The sequence below is a fragment of the Oryzias latipes genome, chromosome 13 (assembly GCF_053564925.1).
Source record: "Oryzias latipes strain Hd-rR chromosome 13, Olatipes_Hd-rR_3.1".
In the NCBI taxonomy this organism is placed as follows: Eukaryota; Metazoa; Chordata; class Actinopteri; order Beloniformes; family Adrianichthyidae; genus Oryzias; species Oryzias latipes.
Window position 1 is genome coordinate 23,239,421 of NC_136249.1, and position 27,401 is coordinate 23,266,821.

The window sequence follows — 27,401 nt, forward strand, 5'->3', positions numbered from 1 at the left end:
AAACTGATTATGTTCTATCAATGGTCTAAATTCTTCTTGTAAAATCCATTGACAACAATTGGTTATTTTTAAATAAGTTTGTGTTTAATGGCCCCAAACAAAATTCTCGTCTGGTTTATGGGATCAAATGGCGGGACTGCAATTTAAAACTTACATTTATTTTGCAGTCCCACTCCAATCATCTTTTAATTTTTTTGTTAAAGTGTTCTCAGGGGTCTTTTAATTTAGAATATGCAGTTTTTAGGCAAAATCAAAAAACCTGTGTCGTTTCTGCAAAGCAGCATCAGAAATTTTGTTTGTGAGCAGAACTGTTGATGTGGAGTGAGCCCACTGTCATTTCCCATCATCACTTTGTTTACACTTTCTTCCACTAGCTTACAGCGCCTCACAACCACCATCTAACATTACTGGTGCAACAAAAACGGTGGGTAATATTGGAGCTATCCAGCCGTACAGTTTTGAGCCAGATGGCAGCTGCAACTTATAGATACTCACAAACACAATTTTAAGCTTTGATTTTCTTTACTTTTAAATTTTTATCTGCTCCTAATTCACAACAAGTGAATAAAGAAATACTCAGAAAGGAAAATTTGAGCTTAATTTTCTTAATAAATGTCCTTTATCATGAGAAAAATGCAACAAGAACATGTTGAAAACAACAAAACTATGATTTTCCTTGGGGTGGGTCTTTAAGTGGCCCAAGACTGACATGGGATAAATAGGGTGCTTTTAATTTTTGCTGTGGTCTGCAGCTTCCCCACAAGGGGGGACAAAACCACTAAATACTATGTGTTTTTGGTTCCCTTATATGACAACAGTCATAAATATTCTAAGCATTGTTTGCAATGCAGCTATTACAAGAATATTTTTTATCACAGACTGTTTTCAGTATTTTAAAAGTATTTTTTTTAGTTATTGGCAAGACGGAGATTATTTACAGTTTAAGGTTGTACAACAAATCTACTAAATACTTTTTTTTCTTTACTTTTATAAGGAACTATACGTCTAACCAACTTGCAATAAACATCATATTATTTTTAGAGGTTTAGCAGAGCATTTATGACCTTGCGTCTACAAATCTGACAAGAAACAACAATTTTATGGCAATTTGTCCAGTTAAATACATTTTTTTAATGAAAAAATGGCATCTTTATGAGTTAAAGAGCTAGCCCCACCTATATAGATGTGTGTCATTTCTTTTTTTAAGACAATATAAAAATGATTTTAGCGTATTTATGATGTTTTTTTTATGTGTGTTAAGCTTTACAGGGTGTTGGAGGTGCTACAAAGATGGGAAACGAAAGACAAATGGCTTTTACTTCGCACTGATAGTTCAGTGCCGTATTCCTTTGCATCCAACCATTTCTCTCCCTCTTTCTGCAGTGTGAGAATCGTCTGGGTTGTGAGACCCCGCGGTGTAATATTGAGCATATTGTAAAAGGCTCACGCCCTGCACATTAGAGCTACTAACACACAAACATAGAGACAGTAACCCAGAGAAACAAAGATGATGCATGTGTCAGGGTTCGGAATTACTTAAGGGCAGTCTGAGGCAGCAGTGCAGACAGGACAAAGAAGAGAAACATGGAGGAAGGAAGGAGAAAAAAAAAAGCTTTCTATCCTGCTTTAATGTTCCTGTGGGATATGAAGAAACAGGGGCGGTGTTTGCCAGATCAATAGCAAACTTTGTCTCTGTCACCTCAGTTTGGCTTGGAATACAAGAGGAACAGGCGGAGTGAAAACATGCAAACATTCAAAGCTGTTCAGCAGGCTGATGAAAAAGGTTTCTGGAGAAACATCAAGGAAACTTCTTTTCAATTCAAGCATAAAACACAAACCATGGATATGACAAGCAGAGCAAGAAGACTGTGAAAAATAATCAAGGGTGTGTCGAAGCAGCACTGTCAGCCTTTGAGGTCAAAGCCAAAGCTCCATTTTTCAAATTTACACAATCGGATTTGCAAAAAAAGTAGATGGCAATGCATTATGTTGTCAAAACACTAATCAAAGTATTTAATATATATTCATGATGTTATGTAAACGAGGGCAGAAGGATTTCAGATTTTCAATTTGCCACGTCTTGTCAGTCACTCCCAGTTGAATTTGAAAAAAAAAATCTGTTTTACAATAAAAACAATTTATTTACCAGCGATTTGTAATTTTCACACCTTTAAAACTGGTTTCAGTCTAATATTAATGCCAGTGATTGCAGTGATTACAAACAACCTAATGAATTATGTAATCTTCTACAAAAACTCAGTCTTTCCAGACAAAATACTAATGATTGGTTTGTTGATTTACATAAAAATGCTATTATTTCGTTTTTTTTCAATAAATATTTTCTGTTTAATTAAACTGTTTTTCTGACTCAGACTGAAACCAAACCAGCTGCTTTTCATGTGAGAGGTCAGTAGGTCCTCAGCAAAACACACAAAACAATATTTTTGCCACAATCTTGATATAAAAAAAAAGCTGGAGGGGAAATGAAAACAATTAATTCAGATGAAAATTGTAAACAGGTTGTTTTGACTTTTTTATGACATGGGATTTGGCTGTCCTAAATGTTGAATGTGTTGGGGGTAATTGTGAGGAAGCCAATGATCATAAACCTCGAAAACGACAAGACGAATTTGAGAATCGTTGGCTTCTTATTACAGAGCATAAATAGTCAGAATCATAAAAAACAGATGAGAAATGGTTTCCCAGGAAACTGTAGTACAGCTTGAAGCTACTGCAGCCTGCCAGTGAACACTTTTCTGGTCTCTCAGCAGACACATTGGTTTAAGCTGCATAAACAGTGACACATCATAACAGAATCCACAAAACTCAATAAAACTGAATGGACAGGAGGCTACATTTTAGAGTATAACATATTAATAAAAAAAAGTCCATTGTTAATACTATTTATCTACAAGAAACAAATTTGTGACCAAAATATTCAACATGAAAACGTGATGTGCAACTCATAAAGGTTCTAAGCTCAACATTTCTTGAGGATTTTTTATTTCCTTTATTTTATTTTTTTGCACCTTCTTTTTTTATTTTGATGAACTGATGTCCTCCGTACAACGCAGAGCCTCCAGAGCTGGTTGGAATTGGAGCACGAGGGCATCTTATTACCGTGGCGTTACAGAGGTGGGGAAAAAGTCAGATGACAGAAAATTAAATTTATATCAAGAAATGTCAAAGCAAAATGGTATTACTTAGGGAATTTAATTATACTTTTCATGTATTGTATTCACCCTGTCAGTGTTGATACTGAGAACTAGAGGATTTAGCAGAGTAATATTGATCATCAAAGACTTCCTGGAATTCACCTGCTGTCCCATTCTGTCCTTTCAGGAATCGATAACCTTCATATCAACATTATAAACATATAATAGGAAGTCTGCCAGTGTGATGGTGAAGTAATCATTACAGCAGAGATGAGCACAGTGCTGTGTCACTTTGGAGCTGAAGCAGCTCGCTGACTGGCAGAGAGCGTGGCATTGATTTATTTATTGCTCGCGAAAGATAGCATTAGCGTCTATTCACAAACTTGATATCATGCCAGGCAGAAGTTCGACAAACTAATGGTTTGTTTGTGAGTGTGTGTGTGTGCACAGTTTGTGTCATAGTCTCAGAGTTTGATGTTTGATGGCTCCAATATGACATCCAAGTACAAAGCTGCAGTTTGTAATGCCCTTATGTATTAGATTTGGCTTCTGGATGATTTGTTTTAGGCAAAATAAAGGTTTTCTTTACTCCTTAAATTATGTTAATTACTGAAACCAGTGGTTGTGCTCTCTGATGTGGTCATATCTGTTTAAGTCCTGCTCCAATCATCTTGATCTTTTGATCTGTGGCTGGGACTGTTGGCGAGGAGTAAGCCTACCCCCATTTCCTGTTATTTATCTGTTTACGCTCTCCCACTAGCTTATAGACCCTAACAATCCCAACCCATACCTGTGCAACAAAATGGCGAGCAATGTTGGAGCTATCCAGATTTTATTCAGATGCCAGCTCAAAAGAGGAAAACAAAGACTTACATGGATCTAAAACAATGAAGGCTTTAAGAAGGAAAACAGCCCGTCTTGCGTGTCTACTTACCACCTCACTATATGGTGGTGAAGGTAAATAGATACCCCTTTTTTCTGCTTTTCTGATCCTAGTGAATTGAATTTGCTGTTTGGAATGTTTCTTTTTTTAATGGAAAGACAAATCTCTCACTCTTTCTTCACGTTAGTTCATTGGGCTCTGGATTTCTGCTGGGTATCACTCATAAAATACTACATCAATTGAATTCACAAGTTCTTGTTTTAGTTTATGATTTGATTGGATCAACCATGATTTATTTTAACTTTTTTAATCCAAAACTCATTTTACTTCATGGTCATTAATATTTCTATTAAACTGTTGTTATAAACCAAATAAAGGTGGACTTAACTAACTGCAATTATCTTTTTTGAGCTAAAAAAAATCTTTGACGGAAAACTGGTTAATGGGTTCGATGAATCAATATCGATATTAAAGATGAATTTGATGTAAATTCATTTATTTTTTAAATCCTAAGGGTAATCTATGTGCATTTTCCCAGTCCCTCATTCATGTCAGTTGACCTGCAAGTGAACCGAGAACTCCCGTTTCATAGATCAAACAAGCTTCAACACCTGCAGAATGAAGTGAGAAACACCCATCACTTTCCCTCAACATTTTATTAACTTAAAAAATTGAGGTCATTGGCAAGATTGTGATTTTTTTCCCTTCCTCTTTTATTTCACCTGTGATGTTTTAAGGTGTCATTACTGTAAGTTTTTAAAGCTTCAATCTAACCGATTCTTACATAAAACAAGAAACTGCTGTTTGTCTCTGCAGAAACAATGCAATGACGAGGGGGTCCACATCCTAAACTGTTGTAGCACCATTTTGCAGCGGTGAATGTTGCTTGTGTGATCACGACGGAGTTTGATCAAAAAGGAAACTTTTTCAGAGATTGAAACTATGAATACAATTTTATATAATGCAAAAACAGCTGCAACATATGGATAAGAGTGAATTATAATTAAATAATCAATTTAATCTGACAAAGAGTTAAAATTGAATTTATCAATTAGAAAAAACAAACAGCCAAGCATCCAGACATTTCATAAACTATAGGGAGAGTGCATGATCATGCAAACAAATGGAAAAAAAATACTCCATAAACTGGAAAACAGATACAAAATAAACTGAAATGCAAACCAACGATTAACCAAAATAAAAAGAAAAGGAAAAAGATGTTCAAGAAAGAAGCATCATAGACATTGACTCCTGCCTTCCTTGATTCATATATATTCCTGGAGGGGAGACCTGGCTCCATTTCCTCCTACTCTGTTCATGGTTCCCCCTTTTTAATCCACTCACTCACATCATCATACGAACCGCAGTAAGTTACCGTCCACGAGCAGATGAGAGGGAAAATCCAATCTGTTAAAAAGCCACAACTCAACAACACCGCCAGACGGCCATCCTCCAGAACCTGACCCAAATCTCTCAGCGCAGGCTGCAGCTGCACTGGCACACAGCAGGAACTCAGGCTTTTGTATTCTGAGGAAACAAATGAGGTCTGTATGTGTGCTTTATTTTCAACGTGATCATCAATGTAGTTTATAGGATAAAAGCTCTATGCAAAGGATTTGAATTAAAGAAGGACTAAGCCATCTTGACGATGGTCAGAAATCAGTCCTTCACGCAGGGAGAGTGTTATACTAGCATAATATTAAAGTAGAAGTAACAAGCTTTGAAGAGCTAATCGAACGTTTCATGGTGTCGATACTGCGGCAAATGTGTCACTTTTCCTTATCTCTTCACTCTTGCTTGTTCTCTATTCTAATTTCTTCTTCACTCTTTAGATATCCTGTGTGGGTAAACAGGTTTTATTTGTTTCCACATCATCTCCCGCTCTCTGAGGCCTCACTGTCTTTGAACAGATAAAAGTGCTGCTGCTCTTTGACAGGACACACTCGGCTGCGTCTTCCGAAGGAGCGCAGAAAGTTAGTGAGCGGAGGCTGGAAAAGGGAGAAGGCTGACACGGAGGTACAAAAGTTCAGCGTGCGCGTGCAGCCTTTGATCAGCAAAGCACCTGTCTGCATCCCAGAGGGCCACCGCAGTTCACGGGGTCAGCCGTGCATTGAGCTGCCAATCATCTCTGGTTTATATGAAATATTATGGCTGCAGGTTTTTTTTCTACAGATGCGACTGCTGCCACATGCCCGTGTGATAAAAAAAAAACTAAACAAAAAAAAACTTTCATCCACTTGTGTTAAGGAAAATAACAAAACAAAATGTCACTGTAAGGGCAGAAATTTCAATCCAGGCATCTACTGTCAGCTGTGATGGAAATCCTTAACATCTATGTCTCTTTAATCTCTTAAGATTAAAGGCAACATGACAGCAGTTGGACCCAGCTGATATATTTTTACTGGCAAAATTACTCTCATTGGCTGTTTGCAGCGAATAAAAAGGGAATTGTACCTTATACTAATTGTAATTAGACCTCACTAATACACAAGACTCAGTAACAGTTAAGAGTAACCTGATGTTCAGTTTAGATTAACACAGTTAGGTTAATACATGTGCACTAATCTATTAGAATGTTCAAAGACCTGCTCTGATCATCTTTTGATCTATTGTAAAAGTTGTTTTTTAATTATGTGCAGCACGGCAGGAGTTCACCAGAAATTTACCTCTGAGTTGTGGGTGGGACCGTTGGCGTGGAGATAGCCTCCTTATGTACAAGCTTTTTACAACTGTATTTTTTGTCTGCTCCTGATTCACAACAAGTTGAATTAAAAAAATACTCCGAAAAGCAATTTTAGGATTCCTTTACTAACACTGTAAACCCGAATAGTCCAATGAGCTCAAAAGTTTTATAATCACTGAACTCAAAAGTAACAAACAAGTTGAGTCAGCTTAAAACCTATAAGCCGATTCAACTTTTGCCACAGTTATATCTTTATTGGACTGAAACATTTTGAGTAAATGAAACCTTGGAGTCAAAACTTATGAGTAATGAGACGTGATGACGTCATAACGTACGCCCATGAACGTGAACTCAGCCACAGAAGTCTTCAAGATGGCGGAGGTCTGATGCGAGTGTCAGCTGGCCCAAGTTGATACACATACGTCTAGGTAAGTCGTATTATTTTATTTTTTATTATATTTTATGACTTTCGCCTCTGTATTATATATTTGTTGCTTCTTTTGATGTTCCTTCTAGTATATCCTTTGTATTCATGACGTGCTCCACGAGTTTGTATGTATCTTCGAATAATATTTGTTCTGAATTAAACAATTATGTATGTTTTGCAGTATCATGTCATCAGAGAATTATTGCTTGTGGTTAAAAGAAGTTGTTGGGGCAAAGTTTCAAGTTTTACGTTTACCGAGTTGGTTGGCGCACATTTTAAATTATCTAACCGTTACTAGCTAACCGTTACTACTAGCTAACCGCTAGCTAGCTCTGGCAGAGCGGCTGCCACAGCCACATATACGACTCGGTGGGAATTGCCTTTTTTTTCTACTACTTTTTACCACAGGCTCTGTGATTTGGCAATCGTTATGTTTTTCTGTAACTTGTATTTCACGTAGTAACCTAATAAATGCAAATGTGGGCTAAGCTAGCTGCCTTACGCTAACTTGTTCTCGTATCTTATTTTTAGTGAACCGGCGGTGCGTTTGAAAAATAAGAGCGGAGGTAAGTTTGGATTGTAGTTAACATGGCTGCAATATTTAAGACACGGGCAGCTCTCAGTCCAATGAATCCTCCTGGAGAACATTTGACCTTATTGACAAATTAAATTAATTATGAATAAGTAAAAATGTCCAACCTACCTTAAGTTAATGTTATGTAGCAGTTATAACTTTGTCCTGAATTGGGCTCGAGTTAAAGTACTAAATGTATTATATAGTTTGTTTAAGACTCAAAAAACGGTATTTTGGCCCCTGGTTTGGTTGTGATTTGTGTTTCACAATGTCAAATATTTTAATATAACAGTTTTGTCTCTTCCTAAAACATCCATAAAATATTAATATGCATCCTAGATTACATATTGTGGACAGAGTATTGAGGCTATTGTAAAATGCAGCAGTTTTTCCAAGCTACCAGTAGCTTGAAAAAGCTTTAAATTGTGTTTAACATTTTAATTTTTTTTTTTTTTTTGTAGATGTGAGCTGAGTTTCATCGCATCACAAATGTCAACCTGCGAAAACCGTTTTATTTTGACCTGGACAGACAGACGCCACGGATGCTGATCTTTTTGAGACAGAAGGCAGCACGAACCGGAAGGCTCTATGCGACATTCTGCACCTCTATGATAAACAGGTGAGGTATAACTGCATGGCATGATCAACATTATGCATTAGTATAGCTAAAAGAAGGGGCTGACTTGGATCGGTTCATATTAATCACTGAGCGTTTCTAATTCAGTGAATGACTGTAAATGTTTACTTCACTGGAGAAAAAAACATCAACGTTGATCCCAATGCATTTGTAAATATGAATTTAATGTCATCTTATGTTTGGTGTATTTTTGAAATAACTGTACAATTTTAAGATAATTAAAAAGACTAAATGAACTGATCTGAGCCAGACCAAAGGGTGCAGTCATTTGAAATATGTTTGCCATATTAATTTGTATTTGTTTCTGTTCAGCAAGAACAGACTGCTGATGTTAATGGTACTCCTGTCCTGTACTGGCTTCCCATATACAAACGTGAGGAGGACCCACAGTTCTTCAAAGTTTGGAATGTAAGTATTTTATGATGGATAATGTTTTATTCACTAAATAGTACCAGTGACAGTGTGCTGGTTAATACTCCAGCTGTGTGGGTAATATAACTTAACCAGAAAGTCATGCCAAAGCAATGTTATGTGGCAAAGCACATGGTCTCCTAAAATATTGCACTCCAGCTCATCTGTGCTCCTGTACCTGACCGTGGACCTCGCCTCTGACTCGTCTGGGGCCCACAGCCGTCCCCTATTTCATCTGGATGACGCCAATCTGCTGGACTTTAAAAATGCAGTTGTTGAACTAGAAAATGTAATTCTTCTCTAAGAGTTCTGGAACATCGCCTGTCCGTCCTGGGGGAGGAGTCTTTGTTTTATTTATTTTTTTAAAGGAGTTTTCCTTACTGTGTAAGAGGGATCTAATGGCAGGGATGCCCAGTTTAGTTTAGTCTGTTTAGTTTAGCCAATACCTAATGTATTATGATTTCATGTTCTTGTACAATTGCCGGTATGAAGCCCATGGAGACGACTTTTGTTGTGACATAGGACTATATAAATAAAATTGAACTGAATCTTTGCTCTTAAGTTGCATTGGCAAGAAGGGGATTCTTTCCAGCAGGTTGTGTCATTGTTATGGAGATGTTCTGAGCTGTAGTTGAAAAACTGCCCCATAACAGAGACACAACCTGGTGGAGAGTTACGAGTGCTAACTGTGAGAGCATGACATCAGGAAAGAGTTCCAGAGGGTGAATAGTAGGTAAGCAGCTGGGTCGGATGGAATTCCTGGACGTGTCCTGAAAGGTGCTGACCATCCAGCACAAGCTGAGAGTTATGTTGGTGAAACTGGTTAGGTGGAGGGAGGGGTGGCGTTTGGGTGGATAAATGTGATCCTGTTTTCAGATTGTCATGTTACAAAAGCTTTTGTTTATTTTTTTGTGTACAGTGCCTTATGGAATCATGATGATTCTTACATATAGTCTTATTTTGATTTCATTTGATTTTGTATTATATAAGCTCTGTTCTTCCAGATCCTTTTCAATCAATAAATCAATCTCTACATGACTTTAGTTAAAGATCACTGTATTGAATTAAGCAAATGTGATTTAAGTGACGTTTTTGTTTTATTTTCTGTCTTTTTAATCAATGCATTTTATCATTTCTGTAATAAGTTTGATAAATATGTGTAAATTCTTTATTGCTTTGACTACAATGCTTGAAATCATTAATTTAAATCAACTTTAATAATTTTCCTGATGTGTAATTTCTGACCTTCTCTTAAAATGTCAATTTCAGGTTGTAGTTTTTGCATAAAGTTTTCTTCCCTCAAACGATCAATTCTTTCTTTAATACTACACTGTATTTTTTCCTTTGCAGATTAAAGCGTCACCAGAGCCAGACATCAGCAGCTCCTCTGTTGGCATTCTGACCGTCAGCAACAACAATACAAGTTCAGTGCATTTCTGTCCGCTCAGTACAGCAGTTGTGTTGGAAGATGAGCTTGTGGTAGGCGACATTCCCAAATGGGTATTTTTTTGAGCGCTAATGTTTGTAGGGAAAGGGCAGCCTAAGAAAATACAGTTTTATGTGGGAAAAGTGTAAAAAAAAAGGCTAATAAACAATTTTTGCTTTTCTTGAAATGTAAGAATGCTCTTTTTTATAAAGTTGTATAAGGAAATGGTGTAAAAAAGATTAGTGCTCATTTTTTGCTTTTCTTGAAGACTGATTTTTTTTTTTTTTTTTTTTATGGCTTGTGCACTTTTTCTTAACACAAATTGTACAGTGTTTTACATTTTCTAGTACCACAAGTTGTTCAAATGTACTTGTGGAAGGTGGTTTAAAAATAAACTTGCAATTACAATTCTGCCTCAGTATTTCTTTTGTAACAATGGTCCTGACTAAGAAGGATAAAAAAAGATTAGTTTTGACTTCAAATGATTAATTTTGAGTTGAGATATATTAAAGTTTTTTAGTTCATTGACTAATGTATTAAGGTTCAATAAAAACAAAATATTCTAGTTTAGTAAAGTAAGAATCTTTAAGTTAGTTAAATAAAAAGTTATTGTTTACTTTTAGTTAAATTGTTTTATTTTATTCAACTCAAAGATTTTAAGTTCAAATAACTTATACTTTTTAAGTAAGTCAACTTAAAAATTATTATGTAATCTGTTTCCTCAAAAATTTTGAGTTCACTGAACTTATTCGGGTTTACAGTGTATATTATCATATATGTCGTCCATTATGAGGAAAAATGCTACAAGAACATGTTAAAAACAACAAAAATATATATTTTTTTCAGAACAGCCAAAGAAATTTTTTTCTTAATTAGCCAAAATAAGATGCAACTGTTTGCTTTGTTTTGTTTTTCATTTGCCTGTTTTGGAGTCATACAGCAGCTTAACATGCAAGCTCACAGTTGGATTGCCCATAGATGGGAAATAGGAAATGAATGATAAAGTAATCCTGACACTGATCTGCAGTCCATTTGGAATATGTTTCAAACCCATTATCATTCAGTCAAATAAAACGGAGGATTTGGCGGCAAAAAGAGAAAACCAAGAGATGAAGACTTTAAAAAATGAAACTTAGTGGGTGAGAATAGAAAAGCAAAGCGAAAGGTGTAGGAAGAGAAGGAGGATGAGAGAGGGGGCCTGGAGAAGTAGGGAGTGGGATGTAGAAGAGTGCAATTTATAATGGTTCCCTTTCTCTGGGAGTGAACTCGGGAGTAAATGGCAGCGTGAAATATTCAGAAAGGGACCAGGAACAAAAACATTGGCTCTCGGTGACGTAACACAGCTGCAATGCTGGAACATTGCCCACAAAAGTCTCCTCCATGGATGCGCATCAAGCTTTGATATTCACCTCCAAAGTAATGAAACAACGAGACAAGTTTCCTTGGGAACAAATTCCAAAAATATCTTATTTGTTGCTTCTCATTAGCATCTTTGATGCATTTGTGATGCAAATTGTGAATCTTGATTTAATATTTCAAACAAAGACTCAGACTGAGCATGCATATGCATGGCGACTAAGGAAAAAGAGTATAAGTTGCAAAGGAAAAATAAAGAAACCTCAAACCTTTTTCGTGACGCCTCACCCTGTCCACACTTCCTGTTTCACCCCTCCCGTTTGCCCCTCTCTTTGCAAAACTCAAGGCTCTCTCTTTTCTCAAGGAACCTTTAATTAAACTCCACCTGCCTGCCTCTCATCTCTGTAACCCTCTCAAGGTCACCCTTTCAATCACTTCCCCCTATCAAGTCAAATGTTGTTCTATCACACAGCTGTCCAAGTGGATGCTGCCTCCAATATGTCCCCAGGATAGAGACATGTGTGTCTCTGTTTTCAGGTGGGCGTGTACGTGTATGTGTATGAAAGGCTGCTACCGTTATAGATGACTTCATTTAGGGGCACTATTAACCGAGCATGTCCCTAGGCTGTTGGCCTTTCATATAAAGTCTCCCTGAAGAGACAACAAACAGAGAGAATGGAACAAGAAAGCACCGGAAAGATGAGGAGGAAAGTGTGAGATAAGTGTTTGTGTACAATTTAAAAGTCAGATTTGATAGCTGTGCTCGGAATAATGGCCCTTTTCTTCAACGAAAAAAAAAGAGTGTGCTGTAAAAAAGTCTCCAGACTCTGGAATGCAGGGCTGTTGCAGAATATGCGATCAGGATCAGGACTTACAAATGCATGCACTACTCTGCCACATAACCTTGTAGGTGCAAATTCACAGAGCATCTGTCTGGGGCACATTTATGAGTTTGAATGAGACTGGATGGGAATACTGTTCATATTGCGGCATTATTCTTAGTGGCTGCATGACCCAGTAGCCCTTTTTTTGTCAGTTTACTTGAATGAGTAATGATATTCATAATACCACACAGAAGTCGAGCGACTATTAATCACACAATGAATAAGGGGCAAATAAAAGAATGAAACGTCATAAAATGGCTCATCTGCCTTTCTCATTCTGATATGTAAACAATTTAAGAAAGCCGTCTGAATGCCTTTGCTTTAAATAGATTGACAACACAACACAAGATTTCACTCTTTTGTTAAAAGACATATTCTTTTGGATAATTGGAAAATAATAATAATTTATTAGCACTTGTAAATAATGCTGTCATGAATATAAGAACACTGTGTGAAATCTTAGACCCCTACATGCATCTTTACAGGTAAAATACAGTTAAGAAGTTACACTCTTGGGATAATCAAAATACCATGATCCACTTTTTGTTTTTGTTTGTACTAAATTTGAAGATTGAACATAAAAATACAATTACACATCTAACAATTCAACCAAATAGGCAAAAAAGGTTTCAGAAAACAGGCTGTAAATATCATTGATGTGGTACATTTGGATTATTTAGCAGTGAAATTGTACTGTCTTGCTTGTGTAATGTTACGTTCACACTGGCCTTGGCAACGCACGTTCATGCGACTACTCCAATAAAAAACTGTATGTAAACATGCATAAACATGTGTTTTGGGCTTCCACATTCAAAACTCTTGCATTCATGCATCACTACGACAACCATTTTTAGCCTGTATGTCCAAAACGTTGAGAGCGTCGAAAGTTAAACCAGTTCAACTTTGACTTATCAGGGACCCAGATTTGGTAGTGACGTATGAGTAGGGGTTCTTTTCAAAATATGGAAGTGCCAACTCTTTGAAAATTAATCATGGAGGACAAATTAGCAGCTGCAGTTTGTGCCTGGACAGAATCATATGTCACCAAGTCTTTCAGATATCAGAATAGAGCTGTAAAAGAAAAAGCCAGGAGCAAGACTGGTGAGATTTGCAGCGCTTCAACATTTTGCACCAAGCCTCTTCCAACTGTCAGCACATAGACTAGTGTCGAGAAGTGACAGTCCAGTGTGAACACAAGATACTAAAAGACATTCTGAACGTGGGCTCTTGAACATGCCTCACATTCCTGGTGTATCCGTAGCATAATGAGCTCCCTAGCCTTTATTTGGTAAATTGCATTCAATTCCAAATAATTTTGTTCATGAAAAAGCTAGAGCCTGAAAGTAAGTAAGTATAAATAAAGTTTGATTTGATCTGTTTCAGTTGTGCAGAAGTCAGCATTGCAGGTTTCATATTTTTGAAAGCAAATCCTAAACACAAGCAAGAAAATGACCTATGCTGCAATATTTCTTTCATATGTGACAAAGAAACTGTTAAACTAATTAGCAATATGAAAAGGAGAAAACTGACCAAATGTTTTGTGAGCCACAAAAAATACCTGAAAGCCACTGAAAACTTTTAAAAGATTGAATTATACTGCACAATTCCAATAAACATTGGAAATAAGTCATCAAACAAAGAATTTATGTCTTGCTTTGGATGTTAAACTTAAAAAAACAATTGTTAAATACACTTAGGTTAGCAAATATTTAAACATTAAAAGGGACTACCATGTTTGCCAAGTAGAATGTACACTAGGTTGGATTTATGAAAGCAAAGTGGAAATATTTTTACATTTGAAATGACATTTTTTTAAATTGTGCTCTGCTGTACCATTGATACACATATTTTTTGAGCAACAATGTTCATTGTTTAAAACTTTTTCAACAAAATGAAGGTAAACTGGACTCCACATTCATGCAATCAATCCAACACAAAAAAACATGGATTGGATTTATCTGCGCTTTTCATGACACTCAAAGCGCTTACATTGTGTCCATTATTCATTCACTCCTCATTCATACTTGGTGACGGTAAGCTACGGTTGTAGCCACAGCTGCCCTGGGGCAGACTGACAGAGGCGTGGCTGCCATTTCGCGCCTACGGCCCCTCTGACCATCACCAAGAACATTCATGCACATTCACACACCACTGGAGGCAAGGAGGGTGAAGTGTCTTGCCCAAGGACACAACGACATTTTGGCTGGTGGGAGCGGGGATCGAACCGCCAACCCTTCGGTCATTGGACGACCCGCTCAACCACCTGAGCCACTGTCGCCCCAACAAATAAAGAAGCAGTAAAGGCATGTCATGATATCTGTTTAAAACATCGTGGATTCTTTTTTACTCAATATCTCTTAATAGAGACTGAGATCTGCTGGTCCTAATCAAGCGTGATCCTTACAGATCCATCTGGACATGAAAAACAAACAGACATATTAAATTAGATGGACCTAGAAAGGCAATTAAACCAGTGATACATAGATTCTAGCAGAAAGATAATAAACCATTGCTACTTTTTCAACAACACAGAACCTGAGTCTTTATTAGTCTCTCTGAAACTCATTAGAAGGTTTTGGAGCTTTGACATCTTAACTCACAATAGTTGTTTCTCCTTCTGTCAAACAGCACACAGCACTTTGAAATTGTCTTTACTGAAGACATATTTGTTATTTTTAATAGAATCCCTTTCTTACAGACTTAAACTAGTCTCCTGAGCCTATTCGGATGGGCTCTGAACTAGTTCTGCCTACTTGATGAGTAGTTATGTTGTATATTTACTCATGTGCCAATTAATGGTTGGAGCTAAAAGATCAGCTTGTTTTTACAAGCACCAGTCTTCATAGTCTTTTATAAAGCTTAGAGCCTGCAATGGTTTGATTCACAGCCCACTTTTTGAGCTTCAGAGACAGTTTATTTAACACCGTGCCTCTTTTAAAAAAAATGTATGTACAGAACTGCATCTTGCAGATCTCCTGCAGCGATCAAGGCCACTCGTGTTCAGCTTGTCAGACAGGCAGATTGAAGTCATATGGGGAGCACTGTACAAAGGTCTGGAGAAGAGAAACACAGAGAAACAATTGCTGTCAGTTTGCCTATGCTGATGGAGGAGCACTGAGGGGAGCAAAAGTCATTAACCTTGTCAAAAACTAGGTAATTGTATAAATGTACTTATATTTAGGACAATCATAATTCTAATGCCAGCAGGGTAAAAAAAATCGGTTTAGGACTGTGAGGTCTCATGTTGTGCAACACTCAGAATAAGATATGATTAGTAATTTTGACAACTTATTGAGTGAGGAGGTAAAAATAAGTTGCATTTGTCTGACAGGTGCAACTACTACATAAGTAAAAACTTTAAAATGACCACCTAAGGTGTTGGGGTATTTCATAACAAGCTAATTTTTTGTCAATTTTTCATCTTCTGACAAATTTAAGTGGAGTCCTGCTCATGTTGATGATCCTGCAGATTATCTCTGCATGATTTTCTAAAGTGCACTTCAGGTGGACACTCATTTTAGAAGATAAACTTGTTTTTAAGCAGTTTGAATAAAATGAACAAAATTCCTTATTTAATGCAATTTTCAATGCTTGTTTTACACTCACTTTTAAACATTTATTGTGACTTTAAAGGCCTTAGCTGATGGAATCTGCTTGTATGCAGTTTTTATCGTCTCTGTCACACTAAGATACTCCACACATTGCATGAAAAATCGGTTAAAGCTGTGATTTCTTTGGAATTGTCATGCGTGTAAAAGCCTTTGATAACTATTACAACTCTGCAATTCTTCTGTTGCAGTGTCTGAGTCCTAGCTCACAGCATCCATGTCTTTTATGTTTATCCTGCTCCAACAGGTCAATTAGGTCTTTGCAGAGATTAATGACACTGTCTATCAGGTGTGTTGAAGCAGGGTAACAGAAAACAAGGTACATGGTGACCCCCTGAGACCATAATTAAAAAAACTCTCTTCAAAAGTATTTATAGTATTGGAGTCTTCAAAATGTACATGCATGTCTGCATACTAAACACCTGTACTGTTTTACAGATTTGGGTGCAATTCAACCACTGCATCACAAACATTAATCATCTTCTTATAGTGTTGTACCTTGATCACACTAAATGCTCCAGCAAAGGCAGGAGGCCCGGCACCCCACATGCCAGAGCTCGGGCTAGGCAGCGTAGCAACCCGGCCGATCCAGGCATCCAAGAGCCCCACCGTCAGACAAAGACCCAGGAGCACCCACCCTCTCGCGCAACCCTAGAGGCAGGCCAGGGCAACCCATGGTCAGCCCAAACTGCACACCCGTGCAACCTGCCCGCAACCCCACCGAGGACAAAATGTTTTTTTCAATTCACAAAAGTGTCAACCGTTAGAAATTTGATCATGGAAGACAGAATAGTAATTGTAGTTTGTGCCTGGCTGGTATTACATAACACCAAGTCAGTCATATATATGAACAGAGCAGTGAAAGAAACAGCCTAAAAAAGATTTGTTAGATTTTCACCACTTCAACCTTTCACAACAAACCTCTTTCAACTGTAGGTGGTGGAGAGCGCTCAGTAGAAAAAGAAAAAGAAGAAGCCTATTGGGAACATCATGGGCTATTTGGGCTTTGAAGAACCAGCATTTAGCGCCTACATTACCACTCATCTCACCCAGCTTACTGCTGATGGGGAATTCAGGTATTCATGGCCTGCCTTCTTCCGAGGTGTGGCTAAAAAGCTAAACAACTAGATGATATGTGAGCAAATGCAAATGTCAATGATCCAGCGATTTATCAGAATGGTTGGTGAATTTCCTATTCCGTGTTGCGGCTCAGAGGTGGAGGCATTGGTTAGTGGTTTATTGTTTGTGTGTGATAGGTGTGAATGCAACCGTAGTCTCTTGGGCAAAGATGTCAAAACAGAACTGTACATTGGATACAGAAACTGTCTTAGCCCCTCACCTTGGCTGAGAGAGGGTTTCTTCATTTTGACATAGATGCTTCCTTGACTCCTCTTTCAAACCATCTGTCCTCTCTATCCAGAATGTAAAATTAAAGGAGCCCCCACTGTCCTTCAGGTGCAGGTGAACAGCTGGGTCCTGCCCTGATGTTCTGGCTCTTCCGTGCTGTGCATAAGGCTGTTTACCTAACCCAAGACACAGATCAAATCTCTCCTCAATGTACTGGATTGCAAAGTCCATATTGCTATGCTTCTCCCTGTGTGTTTTTTCCTTTGCATGGACCAGCTTTTTGTCTTAGAGTATTGCTGAGTTTGAAATGAACAAGACTGTTGTGTGTGTTGAAGTTCCCTCTGAGTTTCTCAGGCACACCTGTCTTTCTTGACGCTGTCCTTATTTCCTGGGCTCAGTCCATCAGTGTCTGTTTTTTCTGCCTTTAACCAAAGTCCAGCTGAGACATCCGGACTTCTTTAGGACAGTGTCCATGCTTTTGAGTTTGCAGGAGGGATTTCTTCCTGCTACTATTATGTTCTTTTTACTCCCCAGCTTATCTTATCGTGAGTGGTGGAAGTCAAACTGAGATGAGCAGTCAAACATCTTTCAGATCAACTTTTAAAAGTAAAAATGCTCTGGATAACAAAATCATGTGACTCTTTTTAAATATGAGAAGATTGAGGGACTTTTGTTGTTAATGGTAAATTAATCTCAAATCAGCTGAAGTGGAAAACACCAAAGAAAAAATAGATATATAGTCTAAAGGTTAAAGACTAGGCTACCTTTTAAATCGCGATTTTTTTATGTATTGTTTTACGAGGGGGTGAATTTTACCCAGGAGCAACTTGTATATGATTTAAAAAAAATAAATACTGGCTCATATAGCTGTTTAATTTGCCACTAACAACCGGTTTCCCTTTAGCAGTTGTTTCCCGCTAACAAATGCTAGAAGGCACTGTAGGTGTGTGTATCAGTTTTTGTAACAGACAGCTTTATGATTTCTTTCTTATATGCCTCAAGACGTTAATATTCCTTTAGTTTTGTTTTTTAACCTCCTTGGACCATATTAAACTAGGTCACAGAGTCACAGAAGTACGGTTGAAACTAAGTGCCATCATTCATCCGAAGCTCAACCACTAGAAACTACGTCTCACTGAAAAAACAAGACTGAATGATCTCATGAACCCAGACATGGAACATGTTTACCGATGCTTTAGTAGAACTCTTCAAAATAAATAAACCTCAAAACATCATCTGTGTCTTTCCTGCATTATAATTGAGATATACAATCAAAGTTTCCACGTAGTAATGAGACAAAAAAATTTGACAGTAGCCTCTCCCACACGCGACGGGATCGTCTAGACAAGAATTCAGCATCAAATTTTGATGTGTCAAAAAAGAGCCAGCGGACGGCGAATTTGACATGTGAATCTCATTTGATATGAATGCAGGATTATGCCGGTTCGGCAGATTTTTCTAGAAGCATTGCACTTTCCTCCCGAAAGTGTGACTTCTACATGATTTTTTTCTTCTTTATTATGTTTTTTTTTTGGCTGCTGCGACTTCCACAACTGCTGCGACTAAGGAGCGACTTATAGTCTGAAAAATACATTAATTATTTATTCAAACATACATTTGAACTAACAGTTAAATGAACTAATTACATAATTAATTACTCTACACTGAAAAATAAAGAAATATTCTAAAAACCTACTTGTTTCCAAAAATCTAGAATGAAAGGCTGTGTCATAAAACAGAGACAAAAAATATCCTAGAATATGCCTTAGCATTAGGTAACATTCATCACAATACTTCAAACATGAATGACTTCTATGAGGGAGTTTTACTGATGATTGTTGACAGTGAGCAGCGACGGCCTGTTCTGTGCAATGAGCCAAATCCTGAATTTACCAGCAGACATTAAAAAGAGCAAACACTATAGAGGACAGCCGGGGGATCAGGTGTGGAGGCCTGAGCTGCATTTACATAAATTACAGAAGGGATTCCATCAGCCTTCTTTTCCCCCATTGACCCTTCCCTCAGTTACCTCCTCCACCTCTCCGCTACAGAAAACATGGCTGCTCTCCCGTTCCATTCAGGTCATCAGTGAAAACAAATCTTCGCCTTAAAGGATGACAACAACAAAATGACAAAAAGCTCAATGGATCACATGAAGACTATAATCGTTTTCACACTATAATTAGCAGTGCAGATATAAATAATCTTCTAAGAGTTTACTTTTTATCTGTTCTCATGCTTTAGCAGGAACACGTGTCATCATAGTGGAGAGGTTTCCACAGACAGAGATAAGGTATTCTGATTATTCATGCTTTAAATGCTGCCTAATTTCCTGAGCCATGTAATATATAAGCTTTGAAAAGCAAAATATATTATGAAGATTTTGTGTGGCAAAGTGTCCAATGCAGTAAAATTGAGCTATATTACTTGCCAGTACCCATAATGTGCAGCCATCTCTGCTTAACAAGAAGCATCTGCTTCAAGCTTTAATGGGATCATTGATCTCCGTGGGTAATATCTGGGTTGTTCAAGTCTTAATATCTCTATTGTCTTTAGGTTCACACACAGGCTTGTTTAAGCTTGGAGGGCTCCTTTCTCAAAGTAAATGTGTTGTGTTTTTGTTCCTCTGTGCACTTTATCTTAGTAAGTGGCCATGTTTTGGTGTGTTGTGGCAAAGACTTTTAGGTTAAAGTCCTGTGAGGTTTTAGCTTGGCACACGCCTCGGTCTACTACATAAAGTGTACCTGCCATAATTTTTGTGCATCATTTTTTGTTGAACACTTTACTTCATATTTCAAACCTCTGACATCCTTAAGTTGAAACTAATTATCTTTCAGGTTTGCAGAATAAAAATATATCTGTATTGTACAGGCTCTTCCAAATCAACTGTACATCAGAAGGTCTGAGTCAATACCAAAACAGACAGGCGTTCAATTCTGTCACCTCCAGTAGACACAAACCGGTCATTTACCTCTGCTTTGTGTTATGTTCATTCTGTACTGCCCATGTGGAGTTGTTGGTGTTGCACAGTTCTAGTGAGCTCAGAAGAGCTTCAGGGTTTTGCTCCAAGAGACGTTAAGATAGGATGAAAGTTTAATGATCCCTCTGGAGAAACTGGGTCACTGCATCAGCAAAAACTGTAAAATGCATAACAGAACAAATTGTTATAGTCGCTCAAACACAGCTCACCTTGACTGTTGTTGTTTGTGCTGCAGTAGGATTGTACAGTTTATAGTTACAATTACATACATTATCAGGAGACATTCAAATATATAAGTAAGTGTCAAATGCAAGAACTCAACTAAAAACACAACAGCGTTGGAGGTAGGTTGGGTTTTGCCAATAAGAGTCCACAAGGTTATGATGAAGACTTGTTCCTGCTGAGCTATACGGTCCGGTCTGGTTTAGAATGGTCCAGGCAATTCAGGCGAGTATTGTCATTTAAAGTTGGTTTGTCCCGGTGCATGCAGGGTGAAGCTAACAACAACAGCAATGGAGGTCATCCAGCATCTAATTTTTTTCCTGCTTGGCGTTTGGTACTTTGTATATACAAACTATTTAATGTTGTTTGAGAGAAGATTGTGGGCGGCGAAGACGAATACAGCCAGGTTTACAACAGGTTCATTTTATAATGGAAACGCTCAAAATGCTGGACTGGACTGGACCATACCATACCGCTCAGTGGAAACAAGGTTTAAGATACCTTTAAAAATGTGCATGTATTGCTTTGAAATTTTGTTACGATGCATGATTAAAATCTGTGTTAAAAAGTCAACACGTATTTTAGACTTAATTAAAATGGTCTATTTATTTTTATTATATTTTAACAGACGGTATCTGTCAAACTCTCGCTCCAGCTCAGGCTCCTTCCCTCCCAGAGAGGTGAAGTTCCATGTCCCAAAAGCCAAGTTCCATGACCGGGGTTTGGGCCACCGAGGCACCCGCCCTCGACTGCCACCCAAACCACATTGCACCGGCCCCTTTTGAGGTCTCCTACGGGTGGTGGGCCCATTGGAGCCCACCAATTATATTTTTTAGCTCTCAATTTACCGGTTGATCTTCTTCCACTACTCTCCTATGGTCATGAACTATGGGTCATGACCGGAAGAACGAGGTCCCGAAAACAAGCGGCTGAAATGAGCTGGGCGCTCCCTTAGAGATAGGGTGAGAACATGGCCGGCCCTCCCTATACGCGAATTACGCAGCCGCGTAGGGCCCCCGTCACCACCAGGGCCCCGAAGTGGCGAAAAAAATAAAATTAAAAAAAGACCCAAATCTGGCAACCTATTTCATAGCTGTGAATGTTGTGTAAAAGAATGTTGCCTGCACTTTTGTGATCCCCACGTCAACACACCTGAACCAATCTGGCAACCAGAATAATGACGTTACGCCACTCTCAGCAACGATTGGTCAACATCACTGCATCTGAGCCTGGCACAGTGTGCATTTACGAGAGCATTTTGTTTCAATAAAGTTGAGAAAAGAAAAAAACAAGCACATTTTGTCACACTGATCAAAGCGACAACAAGAGCACTTCATGCCACATAGACTTTAACCATCAGGAGCTGAAAAAAGATGAACAACTTCAGCATCAATCACAAGGTAAGTTTGGAGGATGATGGGGCCGTATTTTTTACATTATCCAGTATTTCTGTGCATTCGCGATTTAAAATTCTAATTGATCCGAAGTTCGGTAAAGTTAGAAAGACAGGTGAAGTTTGCACATAAACGACCCCGTTTCGTAATTTCCAATGGAAAACTCTAAAATAATTCTGATACCCAAGTTTCCTGGATGAGGTCAGACATGACGTTCCAAACAAATAACGACAACGGTGATGGCTGATAAATGTTTTAACTCACGTTGTCGTATTGTTTAATTGTTTTGCTAACACATATTTAGTGCGTTCTGCATTTTCCGGTTTATGTCAGAAAAAAAAATGCTGTTTATCTGTTATAGATAGTCTGGTAGTCTGACTTTTTCAACAATGTGTCTTAAAATCTTGCATTGGCATGAAATATGGAGAATCAAAACTGCCAAATACATAGGAAATAAAGGTTCTAATTTATTAATGACAAATAAAATAAATGTACTCATTTTAAAATTATGAACATACAAAATAATAGAATAAGAAGTGTATAAATGCTTATATTTCCATTTATACTCAAATTATTATTCACATTTATTATTTATAAATAGGTACAGTTCTTTCTTATTTGTATTTTGCAGTTTTGGTTTTACATAATGAGGATGTTTTGCACAGTTCTGTGTCAGCCAACATTTTTTTCTGCTCTCAAAAAGTATTGGAGGAGGTGCAGCATCCACATCCCTTCATGTGGCATGTAAAGTAATTTAAAAAACAGTGTCTGCATAACCCCTTTTTTTCCATAAACAGCGGCTGAAGAGTATGGAGCCCCAAACTGTTCATAATTAAATAAATAAATATGATCTTGTGCAAATATATAATCAAACAATCTATTTCTCATAAATATATAAAAAGATCATGACATTGTGAAAAACCTGCACACAGATTTTAACTGAACCACTAAACTATTAGTAGTATTCTGCTATAGTTATTTTATTAACTTCATCATTAATTATTGTATAATAATTCTTGTTTTTTAGCTGCAGAAGAAACTCCTGTCACCACATCTTCTGTTGAAAGGGAAAACGTTGATGTTGCTGCTGGTAAGTTCAAATCTACCCAATATGGAACCCAAATCAAACTTATTGTTTCATTATTACTTAAAAGACAGTTATACATTTGTGCACACACGCACAACAGTGAAGGCACTTCTTTCCAACATTCTGCACTAGATATATCTCATTTATTTTACAAAAACAGTTGTGTTTTGTTGGTGCTGCTGATCAGTTAGAGGGCCCACAAATTAAATTTCGCTTAGGGCCCCCGGAAGACCAGGGCCGGCCCTGGGTGAGAAGCTTGGTCACCCGCTGAGAGTTCGGAGTAGAACCGCTTCTCCTCCACATCAAAAGGAGCCAGTTGAGGTGGCTCGGGCATCTGGTCTGGATGCCTCCTGGACGCCTCCCTGGAGAGGTGTTCTGGGCATGTCCCACTGGGCAGAGGCCCCGGGGAAGACTCAGGACACATTGGACGGACTATGTCTTTCGGCTGGCTTGGGAACGGGGGGTCCCCCCAGAGGAGCTGGAGGAAGTGGCCGGGGCGAGGGAAATCTGAGCATCATTGCTTAGACTGCTGCCCCCGCGACCCAGTCCCGGATAAGCGGAGAAAGATGGATGGATGGATGGATATTTTAACAGAGTGTGACTTTCTATAAGTATTTTTCTTCTGAATGTACTTTAATTCTTTGCCCTTGTACAAACTGTGCTTTATTAAGACATTAAAATTTTTTTCTTCTCATAAAGCCACGGAGCTGTCACTGTACTAAGTCATTAAGTCGTCATAACAATCTATTCTAGACGGAGACACTCAGGAGAACAGCTTGAACCTTTGAGGATGAGTAATAAGAAAATATCTCCTGGAGTGTAATATTATCTTATTATTACTTTGTTAACAAATGAGACAGTTACAAACTGGTGGTCAGATTTCAGTCTCGGGCCTTTGATGCGAGTTGGGTATGAGTCTAGAACTGAATGACTTTTACTAATTAAAAACGATTTTTATGTGCTGAAATAAGAGTCTAAACAGAAAGCAACAATATTGCAAACACTCCTATCTTGGAGGAAAAAGCGTATCTGTAAAGCCAAAGCTATTATTCGTTGATGCTTTTCACAGTTAACCTTTAGAAAGAGGGTATTTCAACCGTAATTGTTTTAGCATTAATCACATAACTTTGACCACACAAAGAATGAGAATAGAAAAAAGATTAAAAACAAAACAGTTTTCTTCCCTATTTTGAACCTGTTGCAAGGATTTAGGGGGACGAAGAAATGAAAAATCTGTACGACATACCCGTGTTCACCTACTTCACCCTTACTAAAGAATTCACTATAACCTGTTTTCACAACATGACATTAGAAAAATAATGCATTGACATTTTTGACATACAGGCTCACCAATGCTCAACGACCTTGATGTTTTGTGCTGGCCACCTGCATACTCTGCACAGGTTTGCCCATTTTTTGCCAGCAGACAGCCAGTATCAACAGAGACAGTCGTGGCTAAAGCTTAATGTTTTTCGTTAACATTCTAACAGCTTGTTTTTACAAGTGCTAGTCAGGGTTTCTAACTATAAAAACAGAATATGTAACAGTAAACACAAAAACACAAGTGGGGCACAAAAAGGAAGTGGGCCGTGTGATGAAGGTGCAGACTATTTGTCCTTAATGTAACAACACCTCCATATTCCTGCAATTGTGTATTCCTGCTATTTGTCATGAGTGCGAAAGAGCTTTGATAATTATCCCCATCCATTTACAAGTGCACATCAGATATTTGTTATTCCCTCTTTTCTTATTTTCATTTGATATTTCCATCACTAATATCCTTTTACAGCCTCTCTTAAAGCTCTTCATCATGTTAATGATCTGTAAAAGCAAATGGGCTTCATGGGCCACAAACGAGGTGTGGTGCTGGTGTTGGGTGGAAAGAATAATTGATTGATTACTTGATTAATTATGTGTCGGTGAGAAAGAGTAATTAAAGCCTGCCTCAAATGCCTGGCTGATGTGCTAAAATCTGTCACTGAAATGTTCTATCGCCATTGTACACGTTTGTGTCCAGGAAAGGATAATTGCATATGCATGGTAGGGAGCTCATTAAACATGCATCTGTAGCTTTCATTGTAGTTGCTGTTTGGCTCGATTTGTGGCAGATGCATGCCCTGTTTGCTTGCATTTGAGCACCAAAAGAATTTGTGTTCATTTGTGCCGTCCCCCCAAAGGCCCCCAGGCGAATCGACTAGAAGAAAAGGTGTTCCCTTCTTTTTTCTCTGCCTCTCCAGGTAATTACTTGGAAGCACACTGAGACAAGAGGCAGGTACACACTCTCCGCAGGGATCAAGCATAAAAGAGGGAGATAAACTCACTCTTGTAGTCTAACTATAGAATTAAAGCCAGACAGCAGGATTGAAGATAAACACCATGCAGAGAAAAAAAAAACACACACAAATCTGTCAGATGGTTGAACAAAAGATTATTTGAGGGACTGTTAAATCCATACATGAATGCTCATCTCATTTGAGTAGAATCATGTGCAGCTTTAAGCTTTAGATTGTTTGCATGGATGTGTTTTCACTAAAAGCTACAAAGAGCATCTGGGTTTTGGAGAGTAGGGAGCTTAAAGATCTGCTGATCAATAGACAGCTGGGTGAGGCGGGGCACTGCAGTAAGGGCACTGATTCAGTTAACAGTGGAAATGCATGAAAAAAGAATTTGGGTCATGTAAGTACTGTGTTGTAACTACAAGTGGATAAAAAACAAATAACATTTTTTGTTCATGATAAAACTTTTAGTTGAAGGATGGGAAAGAAACTAAAACAACATTCTCTTCTCTTTGTTGAAATTTGATCATTTTATGTCCCTCTGGCATTATTGCATGTTCGCACTGTGGGGTGGGTGGTGGATTTTTCGTTTGAAAGAGAATTTACTTGTAATCCGTGTTAAATAATTCCCTTTTTCTGAATACCAGTAGTGACAGTAGCAGTGCCGATTATGGTCTTACACAAAATACATGCTCAGAAATCCTCTTTGGGCCAAAACACACTGATCTAATTCAATCAGGGATCCGATATGGTGGATGATGTCTGAAATCTGCTTTGCCTTTTGAGAGATGCACTCATATCTCTGTGTCTCTGCAATGTAAATGTCCATCAGGAGAGTTGCGTTTGGATGAAATAACTCCTTCCATGCAAATGCATTGCAGTGACAAGCTTTGAGTAAAAGTAAAGGAATCTAAGAAGATTCCCTTACTCCCAGGGGGAGGAAAATCTCTTCCCACCACTCCCCTTCACTTCTTTATCCCTTTTCTTATCCTTGATCCAATCGCCAGGCTTCTCCCAAGCTTCAAAGTATGCACCAAAAAGAGAAGAATCTCCATTTAAAATAGGTCTCTTGCCGTCTTTCTTTCCTTTACCCCTGTGTCTATCATTTTTATTTTTGATCGAAGAGGACTTAAGTCCATCTGACAAACAGTCAAGACACCACAAATATCCAGTTACATAGTCTAAGGACACAAGCACATTGACACATGCAAGAAGACTCACAGAGGGACATTTAAAAGAAGCTGTGTTTATAATAAGCTTGCCTTGGAAGAGAGATGTCCTGTGCTTTTGTGTGGAACAAGCTGAATAACCACACACTGTTGCATTAATTTCCCATCCACACTAGATCAGTTCTCTAAAATATAAAAGCCAGCAAGCGCTGAATGGATTCATTTCAAAGGCGGCTTTCTGCTTTCGTTTCTCACAGAGAGCATGAAAATCTCGAAAGCTCGCCTAGCATCAGCAGGCGTGACGAAGACGGACCAAAGTAGTTCTGTCGCTTGCCATATAAAAAGAAAAACTTCACAGGATTGTACAGTTTTGAGCTTGATGCACCTCAAAAGTCCAACAAGTCCCCTGTAAGTGCAGCTGCATGCAAGGCCACTCGCATTTTAACAAGCAGTTGTGTGTCCTTGGTAACAAAGTGTCCTGCTAATTACTGCTTAGAAAAAGCTTCTCCTCCACATTTCACAAACAATTTGACAGTGAAAACTGTTAAAGACAGTTAAGGTAAACAAACACTGAGAGAAAAATCTCCCTGAGTTCTGTGTGGGGATTTGTTAGGGCAGAAAATTGTGTGATTGATTTAACTGTCATAAACAATCTACAGATTTAATACAAATGGAAAAATATGGGTTTTATTTACCCCCTACATAAAAGAAACAGTTGCAGAAATTAAAAAAGTGGGTCTAAAAAATAAATCCAACAAACAATAAACTGAAACCTATATAAGACTTAATGCAAGAGTCATTAACCTTGACTACTGCAGAACATGAGTATGATATATGAAAAATAGATATAAAATGACACACATCAAGGAATTGATGCTGGCT

The 27,401-nt window shown here is 38.0% G+C and overlaps 1 protein-coding gene and 2 long non-coding RNA genes across 5 annotated transcripts in view; 2 read left to right on the forward strand and 1 right to left on the reverse strand.

Annotated features, from left to right (window-relative positions):
• Nucleotides 1-27,401, reverse strand: part of schip1 (schwannomin interacting protein 1) — a 247,031-nt gene that overhangs the window by 94,906 nt on the left and 124,724 nt on the right. The window lies entirely within an intron of this gene.
• LOC105358669 (uncharacterized) lies at nucleotides 7,042-10,604 on the forward strand. Its single transcript, XR_013647077.1, has 5 exons — nucleotides 7,042-7,149; nucleotides 7,680-7,714; nucleotides 8,184-8,341; nucleotides 8,672-8,767; nucleotides 10,121-10,604. It is a non-coding gene; the product is annotated as an uncharacterized LOC105358669 (long non-coding RNA).
• Nucleotides 21,867-23,116, forward strand: LOC144981421 (uncharacterized). The gene is made up of 2 exons (XR_013647079.1): nucleotides 21,867-21,993; nucleotides 23,015-23,116. It is a non-coding gene; the product is annotated as an uncharacterized LOC144981421 (long non-coding RNA).